Genomic DNA, 16,868 nt, shown 5'->3' with positions numbered 1-16,868 from the left:
AGTTTGCAGTGTAGAAAGACCATGAGCCAAAGAATGTAGGCTGGGAGTTGGCAAAGGCAAGGGAACTTATTCTCTCCTGGAGCCTCCAAAAGAAACAGTCTAATGGCACCTTGATTTTAGCCCTGTAAGACTTAAGATTTCTGACTTCCAGACTGGGGGATAAATTTGTAATGCTTTAAGCCATTAAGTTTTGGGTAATTCATTACAGCAGCAATGTGAAACTAATACGACATATTAAAAATGATTTTTTCTTTGTTTCCAAAGTCCAAAACTAGCTGGAAACCTACAAGTATACCTTTAACATCAAAGCAGGCTGCTCATGTACTTAAGTGCACATCTTCTTACCAAACTGTTGTCGCTGCACATTTGAGCTGGAAGGAATCCTTTATTCCTATAAAAAGGAGGCAGATACCAAGTACATTCTGGACTGTGAGTACCAAGGACATTTGTATAATCCTCTGAAAACTAATAGACTGAGAATACCTATGTATATCTATTTTTAATTGATTCTGAGCCAATATGCAAAGCTTTCCTTTCTACCCAGATTAAAGATCACTTGAGGAAAGTGTTTCCATGCCAAAGAATTATTTGTTGACTAATAGATTTGGGAGAGTTTAATTGGCACTCATTTAAATGAGGTTGAATAAAATCAGTTTTGTGGGCTACAGACAGGGACAGTCTTGAAGAGAGACACTCGTACTTTTTAAAAATAAGCAAAGTGTCCTAGGAAAATTTTGAAGCACACCTGTTGGGGGAAAAATGATTCTCTCCTTATTAGCTTCAGTGGTTTTTCATAATAGTGGTATAATAATATGGAATAATAAGAAAACTTATTCAAACAAAATACATTATTAGGCAGTTAGCCTGGTTAACCTCTGACACCTGTGAAACTGTACTTGGAACCTCATGGGCTATGTTGTGTCTCCATTTGTTTTGGCCATTGTCACTGAGTCTCTTGGGATCATGAATTAAACCTCCCTGGATTGGGATAATACATGATTTTTAAGATTCTTTCCTATTCTAAACACAGATTGATGCTATGAGTTCATTTTAACTCACTTTATATCACTTATAAAAACAAGAAAGGAAAAATTAACAAACTTTTGCTAATACACAGCTTCCCAAGGAAATCTCCCTGACTTCTCTGTACGTCCTCCTTTGTGTTCCATTGACAACCTCAGCAAACCTCTATTATCCCCATGTTCATATTTTATTCAAAGTATCTTCTTATGAGCTCATCTTTCTCTTTTGGCTATAAAATCCCAAGGGTACAGACCAAGTCAAGTTTGTTTTAGTTTGTTATAGGCCCTCAAATAAACACAGGGTAGACCCAAATATACAGTTGACCATTGAACAGCATGGGTTTGAGTTGTGCAGGTCCACTTATACACAGATTTTTTTGTAGATACAGATTTTTTTATAATACAATACTGTAAATGTATTTTCTCTTCCTTATGATTTTAATAACATTATGTTTTCTCTAGCTTACTTTATTGCAAGAATACAGTATGAAGGGCGCCTGGGTGGCTCAGTCATTAAGCATCTGCCTTTGGTTCAGGTCACGATCCCAGGGTCCTGGGATCGAGCCCCGCATCAGGCTCCCTGCTTGGTGGGAAGCCTGCTTCTCCCTCTCCCACTCCCACTCCCCCTGCTTGTGTTCCCTCTATGCTGTCTCCCTCTCTGCCAAAAAATAAGTAAAAAATAATCTTAAAAAGAAAAAAAAGAATACAGTATGTAAAACATATAAAATACAAAATATGTGTTAATGAATTGTTGTCAGTAAAGATTCTGGTCAGTAGTAAGCTATTGGTAGTTAAATTTGGGGGGAATCAAAAGTTATACAGGTTTTCGACTGTGCAGGGTGTCAGTGCTCCTAATTCCCATTGCTGTTCAAAGGTCAACTGTACGTTTGTTGACCACTTCCAGTGCTTTCCTTTAAGGTGCTTGAAGTGGAAATGTGGATACTTCTTTCTGGGGTTATCAGATATCTTCTCTAAGTCAAGCAAAATATCCTCAGTTTAAAATCCTCACTCTTTGGGCTTCCCCAAGATGGTGGCTGAGTAGGAGGACCCTAGGCTTGGCTCATCTCATGAACACAACTACATAACTATCAAATCATCCTAAATACCCCAGAAATTGGCCTGAAGACTGATATAACAAACTCCACAACTAAAGGAAGAGAAGAGGCCACATTGAAGACAATAGGAAGTGTGGAGTTGTGGTTTAGGGGAGAAATGGAAAGAGAGTGCTTTGGAGGGGAGGGAGCTGTGGTCACAGAGAAGGGAGAGAGAGAGAGAGAGAGGAACGTACAAGGGAATGCATAAGGAGAACATTTCCCCAAAGCCATTAGCTTGGAAAATGAGAAGGGCTGAATTTCATGAGTTCTTATAACCAGCGGGGCTTAAAGCCTGGAGTTTCAAAGGTTAGCAGGTTTGCCTGGGATAGAGCCTGGAGGGCATTGTGCTGCTCCTGGAGAGAAGGCAGGCAAACAACCTGAGGGCAGACAGAAGATTGGCCTGAAAGACAGAGCAGCCAAAACACAATAGCAGAGTGCATCCAGCACACACTGTAGATGCTCCCTGAAGCATCAGGCCCCTGGCAGTACCTGACCTCTTCTTCATAAGGCCGTTACTTTCAGGAGAAGGAGACATAACTAGCTTTTCTAACACAGAGAAGAAGGCAGAGACTTAGACAAAATTCCAAGAGGGAAGAATTTATCCCAAAGGACAGAACAAGATAAGGCCATGGCTAGAGATCTCAGCAAAACAGATATAAGTAGCATGCCTGATGGAGATTTTAAAGCAACAATCATAGGATACTCACTGCGCTTGAGAAAAGAATGAAAGATATCAGTGAGATCCTTACAACAGAGATAAAAGTTATAAAAGAATCAATCAGAGATGAAGAATACAATAAATGAGATTGGAAGCAGGCTTCATGCAATGAACAGCATGCTGGAAGAAGCAGAGGAACAAATTAGTGACCTAGAAGATAAAATAATGGAAAATACTGAAGCTGAACAAAAAAGAGAAAGAAGAATTATGCAACACGAGAATAGATAGGGAACTCAGTGACTCCATCAAACATAATAACATTTGTATTATAGGAGTCCCAGAAGAAGAGGAGCAAGAAAAGGAGGCAGAAAATTTATTTCAAGAAATAATAACAGAAAACTTCCCTTATCTGGGGAAGGAAACCAACATCTAGATGCAGGAGGCACAGAGAATTCCCATCAAAATCAACAAAAGCAGGCCAACACCAAGATACATTGTAATTAAATTTGCAAAATAATAGTGATAAAAAAATCTTAAAAGCAGCAAGACAAAAGAAGTCCTTAACTTACAAGGGAAAACCTATAAGGCCAGCTGGAGATTTCTCAACAGAAAGTTGGCAAGCCAGGAGGAAGTGACATGATATATTCAAAGTGCTGAATGGGAAAAATCTGCAGCCAAGTATACTCTATCCAGCACATCTATCATTCAGAATAAGAGAGATAAAGGGTTTCCAAGATAAACAAAAACTAGAGGAGTTCGTGACCACTAAACCGGCCCTGCAAGATATATTAAAGGAGACCCTTTGAGTGCAAAGGAGAGAGCAAAAGTGACAAAGACAAGAAAGGATCAGAGAAAATCTCCAGAAACAATGACAAAACAAGTAATAAAATGACAATAAACACTTATGTATTGATAATTGCTTTGAATGTAAGTGGACTAAATGCTCCAATCAAAAGACATAGGGTGTCATAATGGATAAAGTAAAAAACAAGACCAGTCTGTATGCTGCCTACAAGGGACTCATTTTAGACCTAAAAAGGCACCTGCACATTGAAAGTGAGGGGTTGGAGAAATATTTATCTCTCAAACGGATGTCAAAGGAAAATCAGAGTAGCAATACTGATATCGGACAGCCTAGACTTTTTTGTTCTTGTAATGTTTTTATCCTGCTTTACTGTCAGGGTAGTACTGGACTCCTGGAATGATTTTTGAATGTGTTCCCTCTATTCCATTATTTGTAAGATTTTGAATAAAGATTGTCATTAATTATTTTGCTAAATGTTTGGTAGAATTCACCAATGAAACCACGTGGTCTTGGGCTCCTCTGTGCTGGGAGATTTTTGATTCCTAACTCGACTTTCATTCTTGTTATTGGTCTAAGAAGATTTCCTCTTTCTTGGATTCAAGATTCATGATTCAGGATGCCTGGGTGGCTCAGTCACTTAAGCATCTGCTTTTGGCTCAGGTCATGATCCCAGGGTCCTGGGATGGAGTCCTGCATCGGGCTCCTTGCTCAGCGGGGAGCCTGCTTCTCCCTCTGCTTGCCACTCCCCCTGCTTGTGCTCTCTCTCTGACAAATAAATAAATAAAATCTTTTAAAAAATTTTTAAAAAAAGATTCATGATTCAATCTTGGTAACTTGTGCATTTTTAGGAGTTATTTTTCTAAGTTATCTGATTTGTTAGTATATAATTTTTTATAGTAGTGTGCTGTCACACTATTTCTGTGGTTATGTGCTGTATTGTTTACCATTTATCATTTTGGTTTTGAGATTTCTCTCTTTTTTTTCCCTTAGTTTATTAGTTAAAGCATTGCCAATTTTGTTCATTTTTTTGGTCATTACACTCAATGTTATGTTATTATTTATTCTGGTCTCTATCTTATTTATTTCTAATTTTTCTTTGTTATTTTCTTCCTTTACTAAATTGCAGCTAAGTTTTTTCTTTTTCTATTTCCTTGTGGTATAATGTTAAGTTGTTTATTTGAACATTTTTTTTAATACAAGCAAGCATTTATAGCATAAATCTTACTCTGACATCTGCTTTTGCTGCATCCCATAGGTTTTGGAATATTGTGTTTTCTTTTTTCTTTCTTTCTTTTTTTGTTTTGAGACATATTTTGATTTTATGTTTGATTTCTTATTTGGCCCAATGCTTGTGCTGTAGTGTATTTAATATTTACATATTAAATGTTTAATATTTACATTGTAGATTTTCTAGCTTTGTTTTATTGTTGATCTTTAATTTTGTACCATTGTGATTGGAAAATATATGTGGTATAATTTCAGTCTTCTTAAATTGGTAATATTTGTTATGTCCCTTTTATGTGAATTAACCAGGGGATTCTTCTGTGTGTACTTAAAGAAAATGTGTATTCTATTTTCTTGGATGGAATGTTTTATATATATCTGTTAGAACCATGTATTCTAAAGTATGCTTCAAGTAAAAAATGTTCTTGTTGAAAAAGAAAAAAATAACTTTAATGGAGGGTATTCATAGGTGGTTAGGGGAGATGGGTGAAATAGGTGAACAGGATTAAGAATACAGGGATTAAGAATACACTTAGATGAGCACTGAGAAATGGTGTATAGAATTGTTGAATCACTATATTATACACCTGAAACTAATATAACACTGTATGTTAACTATACTTGAATTAAAATTTAAAAACTTAATGAAAAAAAAGAAAATGTGTTTGTGGTGAAAGTAAAATAAAATAAAATAAATCTCACTCTTTCAACAATGAAGGGTTCCTCATAATGCCCCAATTTCCTGTTTTGTTTTTGATTTTTTGGTTTCAAACACAAATAAAACCCTTGTACAGTGATTTCAAAGACCCTTTGAAATCTGCATAAACATTAAGAGCAAATGCTTTCTATCATTATCTAAGTCTCTGCCAGGCTTTCAGATTATTATTATTATGAAGTCACTTTCTTAGCAGAAATCATGAATTCTGCTGAAGGACTAATTACTGTTGGTAAAACAGAAATAGTCTTTGCCTTTGCTATCACTAAATAACCTGGAAAATACGATTCTGGTGTTTTCCTATTATGTAAGGCTATATTTGCACCCTTGATTTTGCTAGTGGAGACTACTTTTGATAACTAATCAGAAGGTGGAGAGGGTTTGAAATATGAAGAAAAAAAAAAAAAAATCCAACCCAAAACAAAAAACCGTCTGAGCTTAGAGTAATTGCCTTTGGAATCTAGATTTGTGTCAATGGCTAAAGCCCAAATAAGTATGCTTTTGATGAGCCACCATTTTGGTTTTGGGAGATGTGCCCACAATGTGCCTTTAAAATATAGTCCAAACTGTGTATTTCTGGGTATTTGACATTGTTTTCCTTGAATCTTTTTTAGTGGTTAGTCAGTCATTAGATATGCTAACAACCTGTCAAATTTCTCTTTGTCAGTCTACCCAGTGGCCACTACAATATGGGCATTCAATATGCAATAGCCAGCGGTGTCACTTGAGCTTAGTTAGAGGAGTTTGACCATTCCAGTGCTTTAAACTAGAATCTGAAAGCTTAACCTTGGCCTGGGCTGAGCCCCAGAATCAACATGCAGCCTTAAATGACTCATTTTTTCAGGGACTCACTTTTCTCATTTCTTAAAGTTAATGGAAAATATGCTCAACTCAGACTATCTTACTTGCTATGATGTAGGCGTCTAATATTCTAAAGAGACTGAGTAATTAATTATTCCTCTTCCTGACTTAAGTGTGTTTGATCTAGTCCCACACGTTTGGAAACATAATAGCTTGTGTATAATCTTACAACTAAGTAGGACCAAAGTAAGAGGCATTTGCTGGTTCCTTTCTCAAAAAGGAAGAACAGAATCATTTTTCCTGGAATGATTCCTGGCACAGCAGGGCCAGAGGACCCAAAGCCCATCTTCCTCTGTGGCTCATGCCACACTCTGCCCAACCCATCACTATCTTTTTTTTTTTTTAAGATTGTATTGATTTATTTGAGAGAGAGAGAATGAGAGAGAGAGCACATGAGAGGGGGGAGGGTCAAAGGGAGAAGCAGACTCCCTGCTGAGCAGGGAGCCCAATGCGGGACTCGATCCAGGGACTCCAGGATCATGACCTGAGCCAAAGGCAGTCGCTTAGCCAACTGAGCCACCCAGGTGCCCCAACCCATCACTATCTTTTATCAACCTAAGGGACTTCCTTACATGCACAGAGGCCTCTCTTAGTACCAATTTAAAGAAGCCAGACTGTCACTCTGTATCACATTGTTCTATTTAAACTCTCTGCTTGGAACTCATCACTGTGTGTTCTTTTTCTTCTTTATTCATTTATTATTTCATTATTTCTTTAAAATATAAGCTCAAGGAAATCAGTAACCCTGTCAGCCCTGTTTGTTGAATCAACAGTGTCTTCCGATAGTGCCTGGTAAAATATGGTGAATGTTACTCATTCTTTAAGAACATGGAATATAGTTAAATCTAACTACTTCACACAAAAACCTGCCATCATCCTGAATTACTAGCATGTGATGGAAATAACTAGTCAATGCAGTATTTCTATTCCTTGTCTTTCTCAGCACCAGTGGTTTCCAACATTCTCTACTTCAGTGACTTCTTTGTCCACATCCATGGCCTAAGCATTGCTCTGAATTGTTCTGCATTTAAATATGTAAATGCCTAGATTCCTTTTCCTAACTTATTCATCTTTTTTTTTGTTTCTCTCACTTCCTTATTCCTACTCATGACTTTTGCATCCCACTTTTCTTCCATTCTATCAATAGACCCTTCCTGCCTTCATTTCCTTCTATTCTATAGTCTCTGATTTCAACAACACCGTTCTTCTCTTGGCCCCCTTATCTTTCCATTCTACTTTTCTAGACAATTTAATCACTTGTAGCTTTATTTTTTTCTAAAGATTTATTTATCTATTTGAGAGAGAGAGAGAGAGCGAGTGGGGTGAGAGGCAGAGGGAGAGAGAGAGAGAATCTCAAACCGACTCCCTGCTGAGCATGGAGCCTGACATGAGGCTTGATTCCACCACCCTGAGATCATGACCTGAGCCGAAATCAAGAATCAGATGTTTAACCGACTGAGCCACTCAGGTGCTCCTAATCACTTGTAGCTTCAAATATTACTTTAGAATAGTAAATCCCAAATTTATGTAACTAATGCTCACCTCTTTCCTGAGTATCTCTAATTAATAATTAAACATTCAAAACTGAAGCTAAAACAAGAATATTTTAAGACATTGTCTGTATTTTATTTTTAATTCATTATCCTAAGGCTTGATAGACATAGTAAATAATACTCCTCTTCCCCATCCAAGTTCAAAAACATTGAGAAATACAAGAGTCAAGCAGATGGAATATGGTAACAATAGTTTGACTGATATTATAGCCAAAATTTAGATATATACCCACCCACATAAATACCTTCCTAGAGATCTACTTTCATAAAATTTATGGCATGGAAGATCAGAGATGAACTGGGACTTCTTATAAGGAGTTGTATACCAAAGATAGAGAGGAATGTAGTCATGCATGCTCAATTCTTTTACAAACCTCACTAATCAAATCGGCCATCTCCTGTTCCCATGGAAAGGAATGAATAAGGAGACAGGATGTTGCAGTAATAGAAGCTTCCTTGCTATGAAAACTTTGTAAGGGAAAGAGAAATTCATGCCTCCAAAAATGTTATTTGATCAACTTGTATTGATATGGTAATCCATTTCCAAATCTGTGACACAGCAGCAAGGATAATTTTTCTCCAACATCATTTTTGGTTGGATTATTCTTTTGCTCATATTTCCATCTTTCATTTAAAACTTGGTTGCCAAGCATTCATCAGCATTCTTTCCTAACCCTCTCTTTTCTTTTCATCTTCATTTCTCAATACTTTCTTTTGTGTTCCCTTAGCCACTGCAGAGCGTATCTGCTATCATTGCCCCTTGGGAGGGCTCTACTCAAATTACATATGGCCCTGCTTTGTGATAGTCTTCCTTAAACCTAACCACACTTGCCAAGAATAGACTTCCTGCCTTCTATCACTTCTTCCAAACAGTTCTCAAAACTTTGCCTATTTCTGAAACATATCTATTTTATTTAGATTTATTGTGTTATATTACATATTCATATTTACATGTATCTATTTCTTTTCTTTTTATTTTCATTCTACTCTGCTTTATAGCCACTTAAGGACTCATATTGCACCAATCACTTTTACAGTTCCATAGTACTGTCACATGTCTTCTTGATCCTATTGTCATTTCCTCACTAAACAAGATTATATCTTTTATTTTTATCCCGCTCCCCGTCTAGCCCAGTATTCTTTCTACTTGTGATTTCTTAGGGTTTCATCCAGCCTAGTGTCAAGCTTTCCATTTCTCCTCTCTTTTGGCTAGGACAACTTGAATTCCTCTTTCTGAAGAAGAATCATTGTATAAATCAGCTTCTTACAAAAGAACATTAAATTCTATTTTGGCAGGGATTAATTCTGTTTTATTTCCTATTATATAATCACCCTAAGTTTACTGCCCCAGACATAAATGCTCACTAAATATTTGCTAAATGAATGCATGAACAAATGAATGACTTTCAAGATTCATTATCAAGTCATTTTTACTGTGAAAGTGACAGTTGTACAGAAATCCTGATGTGACACTTGCACTCCCATTTGCAACTGCTCCTCTCTACCTACCTCCTTATCACATGATTTTTAATTTCATTCTTCTTCTAACAAGACACCTGTCTTTCTCCCACTTTATCTGTCAGTTTTTGCTTCAAGTATTTTGAAATTCTTTTAGGTGCATATATCTTTATAATTGCTACACCTCCCTGATGTGTTGATCATTTTTGTCATTATGAATGTTCTGTTTTTACCTCTATATAAACAAGTCTGTCTTGAGGGCTATATAATTTGATATCATTATAGTCACTCTGGCCTTCTGATATTTTTGTTTGCATTTTATCATTCTTCTACCTTCAAATTATTTGTATATTTGTACTTAAAGTGAATTTTTTAGGATGTATATAGCTTTGTCTTCTTTTAAATTTATTATCAGTCTCTGCTTTTGATTGGGGTACTTGATCTATTTAAATTTGAAGTAATTACTAAAATTGATGGATTTAAGTCTGCCATTTGTTATGTCTTTCTTATTTGTCTCGTAAATTTATTTCTTTTGTTCTTCCTTTACTACGTTTTGTACTGAACAGATATTTTTGTATTCTATTTCATTTCCTCTACTGGATTTATAGCTATGTCTCAATTATTTTTAGAAGTTGCTCTAAGAATGATAACTATCATCTTTAAATTATCAAAATCGAATTGTATTTAATACTGAATTACTACAGGTATTAATTTAAGAACCCTGAAAAGTATAGTTCCATTTACTCCTCCATCCTTCATGCTCTTATATGCATATATATTACATTATGTATAAAATAAATCAAGCAAAATTGTGTATATATTCTTTATGCAATTAAAAATTAAAAGAAGGAAACTATGAATATGTATTCATATATAGGTATAGATATAAAAATAATTAATACTTGGTATAGAATTCTAGATTGATAGTATTTTTTTCAGCACTTTGAATATTTCATTGGATTTTTTCCTGCTATTTATTTTTTTCTGATAATCATTGTCTCTTTTTTTTCAAGATTGTCCAATTATATTTGGCTTTAAGTCATTTGGCAATGATGTAAAAAATGAGATGTATGTATAGACATACACACACACATACTCTATTATATTTTCACAAGGTGAATTATAACAAAAGTCTTTAGCTTTAAATATTTTCTTTGTTTCAAAATAAAGTTTCACAGGCTACTGATTCCTTTTTTATTAAAAGTCAGAATTTTTTCCTTTAAGAACCATTCAAACGTATTTTTAGAATAGCATAATAATACTAGTTCACAACACTTCCTCACAGTTGTACAATTTCTGAATATTTACCTATTTCTTGGAGGGAATGCTGAGACCTAGTATGGAATGGAAAGAGATGTAAGGATTTCTAATGGAACAAAATGAGTAGGCAATTCTTAAAATAATATGGAGGTATTAAAGAACTCTTAAAAGAGAAACAATCAGGGATCACCAGTGGTGTACTGGTAAAGATTTTTAAAAAATGGCTCTCCAGGAAAGAACAAACAAACAAAACAAAACAAAAAAATGAAGGTATCTGATTTATAGCATGTGTGTAAATAGTGTGGTGTAAATAGTCTCACTGATTTCAAGCTACCAGCATGATGTCATTGAACATGGAATTGGAAAGAGATGCATAGTAGCACAGTATTATAAAGTATTTCTAACATATAAATACAGTACTCATAAATAAACTCAAGAGCATAGGTGATAGTGATATGTAGTAAAAATAAGTTGAAAGTGTTTTGAGTGTTTACCACCTTTGTTTTTAATATAACTTATTTGATTGTAAGCTTATACCTAGCATAATCTAATTTTTACTAAATTTAACTACTGGCTTGCAAAATTTCTGAAAATTTAACAATTGGTTCTTACAAGCTAGTATGAGCCAGTTTCATCTCACTACAAAAAAATATTATAGATGTCATTGTGCTACCAACTGATATCACGGTAGAGAGAGGTAAATATTTGTGTGCCAAAGTTGTTGAGAGCAGATGTGAGTTCGTTAGGAACAATTGTGAACCTAGTGGTAGTTTTCTCAGAAATCTTCTGGAATATATTTGTAAATGACATATTGATGTTACAACTCTTAGTGAGGCTTAATCAGCCATAGTTTTATTTTTCTTCACCATAGCTCTTCAGACCTAATTAATCCCTGTCACTGTTCGGAATATCAGGAAAATATAATAAATTTGGGGCACTTTGTGTTATTATAACAGCCCCATTTTATGTATTGAAAAAGGAATATATTACTATTAAACTGTGATCTAGTCATTATAATTCAATCTCCTATTTAGTTTATTTCTTTCCCTTTCTTTATCCCTCTTGTTCTCCTTCCTCCCACCCCCTTGGGTCCCCCCACCTTTATTTCCAGTATGTGTCTGACCCAAGCTCAGTCACCTGCTGTGGAATGCAGGATGTGACTAGTTTCTTCCCTAGCCTTTTATACTCTCCACATCCCATTTCCCTGGTCTTCTAAGTCTGGAGCAGGAAAAAGAAAGGAAACATGAAAAGATAAAATGACGTTTTACTTGTATGATGCTATTTGTATTTATCTCCCAGCTGTTGAATGACTTCTGTCAAGCCAACATCCAAATACTAGTACAGTCTCTTTGATAACGTTTCTGCTAATACTTTTTTTGTCTTTCAAATCACTAGTCTAAAATGCACAACTAGCACTTGGTAGCTTTCCAGATGGTCCAGCCTATCGTGTTGCTCCTACTTAATAAGTTGAATGATACACAAGCAACTTTTAAGGTCAAACTCATGGTCCTTCAGCTTCTCCACAAGTTAAAATTAAAATTCCTGGAACACTTAACAAAATGTATAAGAAAGAGATTCAGGGCTTCTAAAATGCTTTAGGCCCAACTTGTTACTTTTGTCTCTGCATGCATTTCTATTTGGACAGTGCATTATTGGCTGTCCTTTCATAGTTAAACATATAATCCTAGTGTGTCTGTACAGCATCCAACATCTGGCTGGAAAGTAAGAGTCAATCCAACATGTCTAGAAAACACTGAAGCAACCAGATGTTTTACCAACGTTTTAAAAAAATTACTCCTGATTGGAAGGCTCTCAACTGAACTAAACCAAATTAATTGAGTTCCTAAAATGTGCCATGTCCTGAGTGAGGGACTCTCATATGTGAATTAACTCTTACAATAATATAACTCATAGTATTTCTGCCCAATTGGCCATTATTACCCCAGGTTTTACCATAAAAGAATTGAAGGCTGAATGGTAAAATATTTTACCCAAAGATGTGCAACTAGTAAATGACAGAATTGGAATTCAAACTCATGCCACGTTCTGGCATTCTGGTATTCGGCAACACAACCTCCACCTGTACGCAAAGTACGCTGTGTCATCTCTAGAATTCTCAGGCAGCCTGGCTGGTACACTTTCCTGATGCAAAATGACTGCATGTTGCTAGTGTTGTCGTTTTTTTTCACATGTGACCATTTAATTTTTGAGTTGCTCCCCCATATGGGGGTCTTTCTCATCCTCCAGGGCTCCCTTCATTCTAATTAAGCATGACCTTAGACCCAACATGGATCCAATTTATTGCATCTTTGTTTTTGGTGTTTGTGGAAAGAACATTTGATGTCACTAGTTTCATTTCCACTCATCTCCTCCATCACCACAATAAAGAACAGACACATGAAGTGAAGCAGGACAATGCTAAAGAACATGACACAGGCAGGGCCTGATACAGTACTTTTCTCGGGTCTTTAGGTTGTTAAATGTAATGGGTATAATTATGCTCTCTGATTGTCAGATAAAAAATAATCCCCTTATTTTGTCTTAACAAAATAAATCTTTCTCAAGTTGGACAGGAAATTGTAGTTCATCCATGCATTGGGGATCCAAATGCTCTATGATTCACAGCAAAACACATAAATGCTGGAGCTTTGCAATGTAGAACATTTGGGGGAAGAGAGCCTATAGTTTTCTATCCATTCTAGTCATACAGAAATGGTGTTGTCAAAGCTTATGTAGTCTGCTTGAGGATTAGTGTACAACTTCTATGCTGCCCATGGAACCCACTTTCTCCAAGCCCCTGGGCCACTACAACCTTTCTTGAAGTGTCCAAGGCCCAATTCCTAACTGTTCGGTACCCAGGTATTTTTGTGCCATAGAATCTGAGTTAATGTCTTCTGTGTGGTCATGCATCTTTGTCATTCAGCGAATGTGCCACTCCTGTCTCCTCTAAGTGAATCAGTGTATATCCATGGCCCAGACATTCTCCTCTCAGATGATACAGTTCACAATGAGGTCCAGCATTCACATATTGTACCAAGTTCTATTACTCTATCTTTGGGCCAAGGAATGTCACACTCGGGAGCAGAAGAGTTTATTATTCTTATAAGGAAAATGGGGTGAGCTGTTAAATCTCTGACAGCAGTAAAAACAAAGATGAAATGTATTTCTTTATAAAGCACACTCCTGCATTTGCAAGCCTTTACATTTGAAAAAAAAACATATTTCATACTTAGGATAGATTAATGATAACAGCCAACATTTACTGAACACGGACCAGTGCCATGCACCAGTCAGAAGTCTTACATATAGTAGCTGGTTGTACAACCAGATAATCTGAGAGAAGAATGTTCTGTACTATCTTTCTTTTACAAATGAGGGAAGTGAGGCCTGTAACTTGAGGTGTCAGGGGCCAACCTGGAGGTTGTGTGTGCAGGGGCCAGTCCTGTGGTGGGGTGGCTGGAAACCTGTGTCTGTGGGAACCGACCTCAAGGCTGTGACCACAGGGTTCACCTAGTTGTAAAGTAGGTGGGAGCCTGGGTCTGCGGGAACCAGTCTGAAATCTAGGTCCATGGGGTGAGCCTGGCACTGGGATGCATTAAAAACCTGGGGCCTGGGTTTGCAGGAGCCGCTGGGAATCTAGTGGCAAGGATGATGCCTGGGGTCCCAGGAGCTGCCTGGCACTACTGGAGCCAGCAAGCACTGGGTGATGGGAGCCTGGTTTGGCAGGAGTCTGCAGGGAGCAGCAGGGCTGCAGGAGTCAGCCTGGTGCTGGACAGGCTGGCTCTGGGATCCATGGTAAAAGCAGGTGCTCACTCCACCAGGAGGGAGTATCTCCCTGCACTGGGCTGCTTGGGCTTGGGGGAAGGGTGATGGGACGAGTGAGAATCCATCTTTCCTACCTTCCCGAAAGGTCTTTTTCTTTTTCTTTTTTTTAAAAGATTATTTATTTATTTATTTATTTGACAGAGAGAGACACAACAAGAGAGGGAACACAAGCAAGGGGAGTGGGAAAGGGAGAAGCAGGCTTCCCGCCGAGCAGGGAGCCCGATGCAGGGCTCGATCCCAGGACCCTGGGATCATGAGCTGAGCCGAACGCAGACGCTTAATGACTGAACCACCCAGGTGCCCCCCAATAGGTCTTTTTCTTACTTCTGTGCTTCACTCAGGTGCTATCATCTCTTATTTGGGATCGTTAGCTCTCCTGAAGGCATTTTCAGATGTAGATAATTGTTTAAAATGATGTATCTGAGAAGATAAGTGCTAGATATTCCTATGCCATCATTTTATCCTTTCATATTTCAAGGGGAGAGGTGGCACCTTCTTTAGCTTCACATGTCTAGTGTACATTGATGCCTCATATGTAGAGTTGCTCAGTGAGTGTCTATTAAATCCAACACAATAAGTATCTCTAACAATTCTATTTGTCAGACATTGAGAAGAGCATTACATCTAGTGCAGAGCTGTATAATGTAGGATGTTCATGAACAATCTGGGCCTGACTCAGAGAAAAGATAAAACATGGTAAGTAGAATCTATGGATACAAATGAAAAGAACTTAAATTTATTTATCTTTGTACTCCCAGTGCCTTTCGTGTGGCCTGATAGATACCAGAAACTCAATAAATCTATGAGTGAACTAGATTTAAGAACATGAAGAGGCTTTTATATAATAAAATATAGGCAACAGGGAATACAGATTTTATAAGATTTATATCTTAGCGCAGTCCTAGCCCTCTCCTATATAAGAAGTACTCACGAAATGTTGAAATGAAGAAAGATTTTAAATTATCTGTCATAAATGAAGATAGAAACTGAGCAAGAATAAGTGTACTTACTTTGGGCCATAATGAATTGTGAGATAAAATATGAGAACTCTATATGACATCCCCTAGAAAATAGGGCAGGTTGCAGTCTCTTTCACTTACATGTTTTCTTTGCTCCAGTCAAATAAGATTACTTAAAACTCCTCACTTGAATCATATGGTCTCGGGTCTCTAAACCATCACACGTGGGTTCAGGCCATGTCCACCCCTCCTAACTTCACTTAGCCAATGCCAACATTTTCCCCAATGCTTTGCCAACAGGCCCCTATGTAATTTAGAGTGTTTTCTACTGTGGTTATTTGATATAGTATGAGGTTCCATACCATAATTTTCATTACCCTATACTTTTGTTAGTTTAAAATGTGTATCAGTTTGATATTATGCCCTTTGTCTGTTTTTGCTTTTGTTGCCTGTATTTTTGGTGTCATATCCAAGAAACCATTGCCAAATCCAATGTCCTAAACCTTTTCCCTGTTTTCTTCTAGGGGTTTATAGTTTTAGGTCTTATATTTAGGGTTTTAATCCATTTGGGGTTGATTTTTGTGTGTGGTATCAAGGTCCAACTTCATTCTTTTGCATGTAAATATCCAGTTTTTTCAGTACAATTTGTTGAAGAGACCATGCTTTCACCATTGTGTAGTCTTGTCACCCTGTTGAAAATCATTTGGCCATATATGTAAGAGTTTATTTATGGACTCTCTATTCTGTTTCATTGGTTTATATATCTGTCTTAATGCCAAAACCACACTGTCTTGATTACTGTATGTTTTGAAGTCAGGAAGTGTGAGGCCTTCAACTTTGTTCTTTTTCAAGATTGTTTTGGCTACTCAGGGGCCCTTGAGATTCCATATGAATTTTACGATAGTCTTTTTCTATTTCTGCAAAGAATGCCATTGAGATTTTGATATGTATTGCATTGAATCTATAGATGACTTGGGGTAGTATGGATATTTTAACAATCTCAAACTCAGAAACATCTGTACATCAAAGGAAACAATCAATAGAGTGAAAAGCCAATCTATGGAATGGGAAAAAATATTTGCAAATCTTATATTTGATAGTGAATTAATATCACAAAATGTACACGGAACTTATACAACTCAATAGCAAAAACAAACAAACAAACAAAAAACAAAAAGTAAAAACAAAAAACCAAACCCCCCCAAACAAAAAAAAAACCCTACAAAAACAAAAACCAAATAACTCAATTTAAAAAATAAGCAAAGGACTGAACTAGACAATTCTCCAAAGAAGATATACAAATGACCAACAAGCATATGAATAGATGTTCAACATTACTAATTGCAAGAGAAATGCAAATCAAAACCAAAATGAGTTATCACCTTACATCCATTAGGATGGCCACTATCAAAAGAACAGAAAATAACAAGTGTT

The 16,868-nt window shown here is 36.6% G+C and overlaps 2 long non-coding RNA genes across 2 annotated transcripts in view; one reads left to right on the top strand and one right to left on the bottom strand.

Annotated features, from left to right (window-relative positions):
* LOC145720970 (uncharacterized) overlaps nucleotides 1-14,773 on the bottom strand; it is a 181,583-nt gene extending 166,810 nt beyond the window's left edge. The window contains exon 1 of the long non-coding RNA XR_014144365.1: nucleotides 14,751-14,773. This is a non-coding gene — a long non-coding RNA (uncharacterized LOC145720970). The remainder of the gene's footprint in view (nucleotides 1-14,750) is intronic.
* Nucleotides 19-16,868, top strand: part of LOC115942965 (uncharacterized) — a 41,548-nt gene continuing 24,698 nt past the window's right edge. The window contains exon 1 of the long non-coding RNA XR_014144364.1: nucleotides 19-429. This is a non-coding gene — a long non-coding RNA (uncharacterized LOC115942965). The remainder of the gene's footprint in view (nucleotides 430-16,868) is intronic.

This window comes from Leptonychotes weddellii, chromosome 4 (genome assembly GCF_054177405.1).
Source record: "Leptonychotes weddellii isolate Sample4059 chromosome 4, ASM5417740v2, whole genome shotgun sequence".
Classification (NCBI taxonomy): Eukaryota; Metazoa; Chordata; class Mammalia; order Carnivora; family Phocidae; genus Leptonychotes; species Leptonychotes weddellii.
This window is presented reverse-complemented; position numbering and strand designations above follow the sequence as displayed.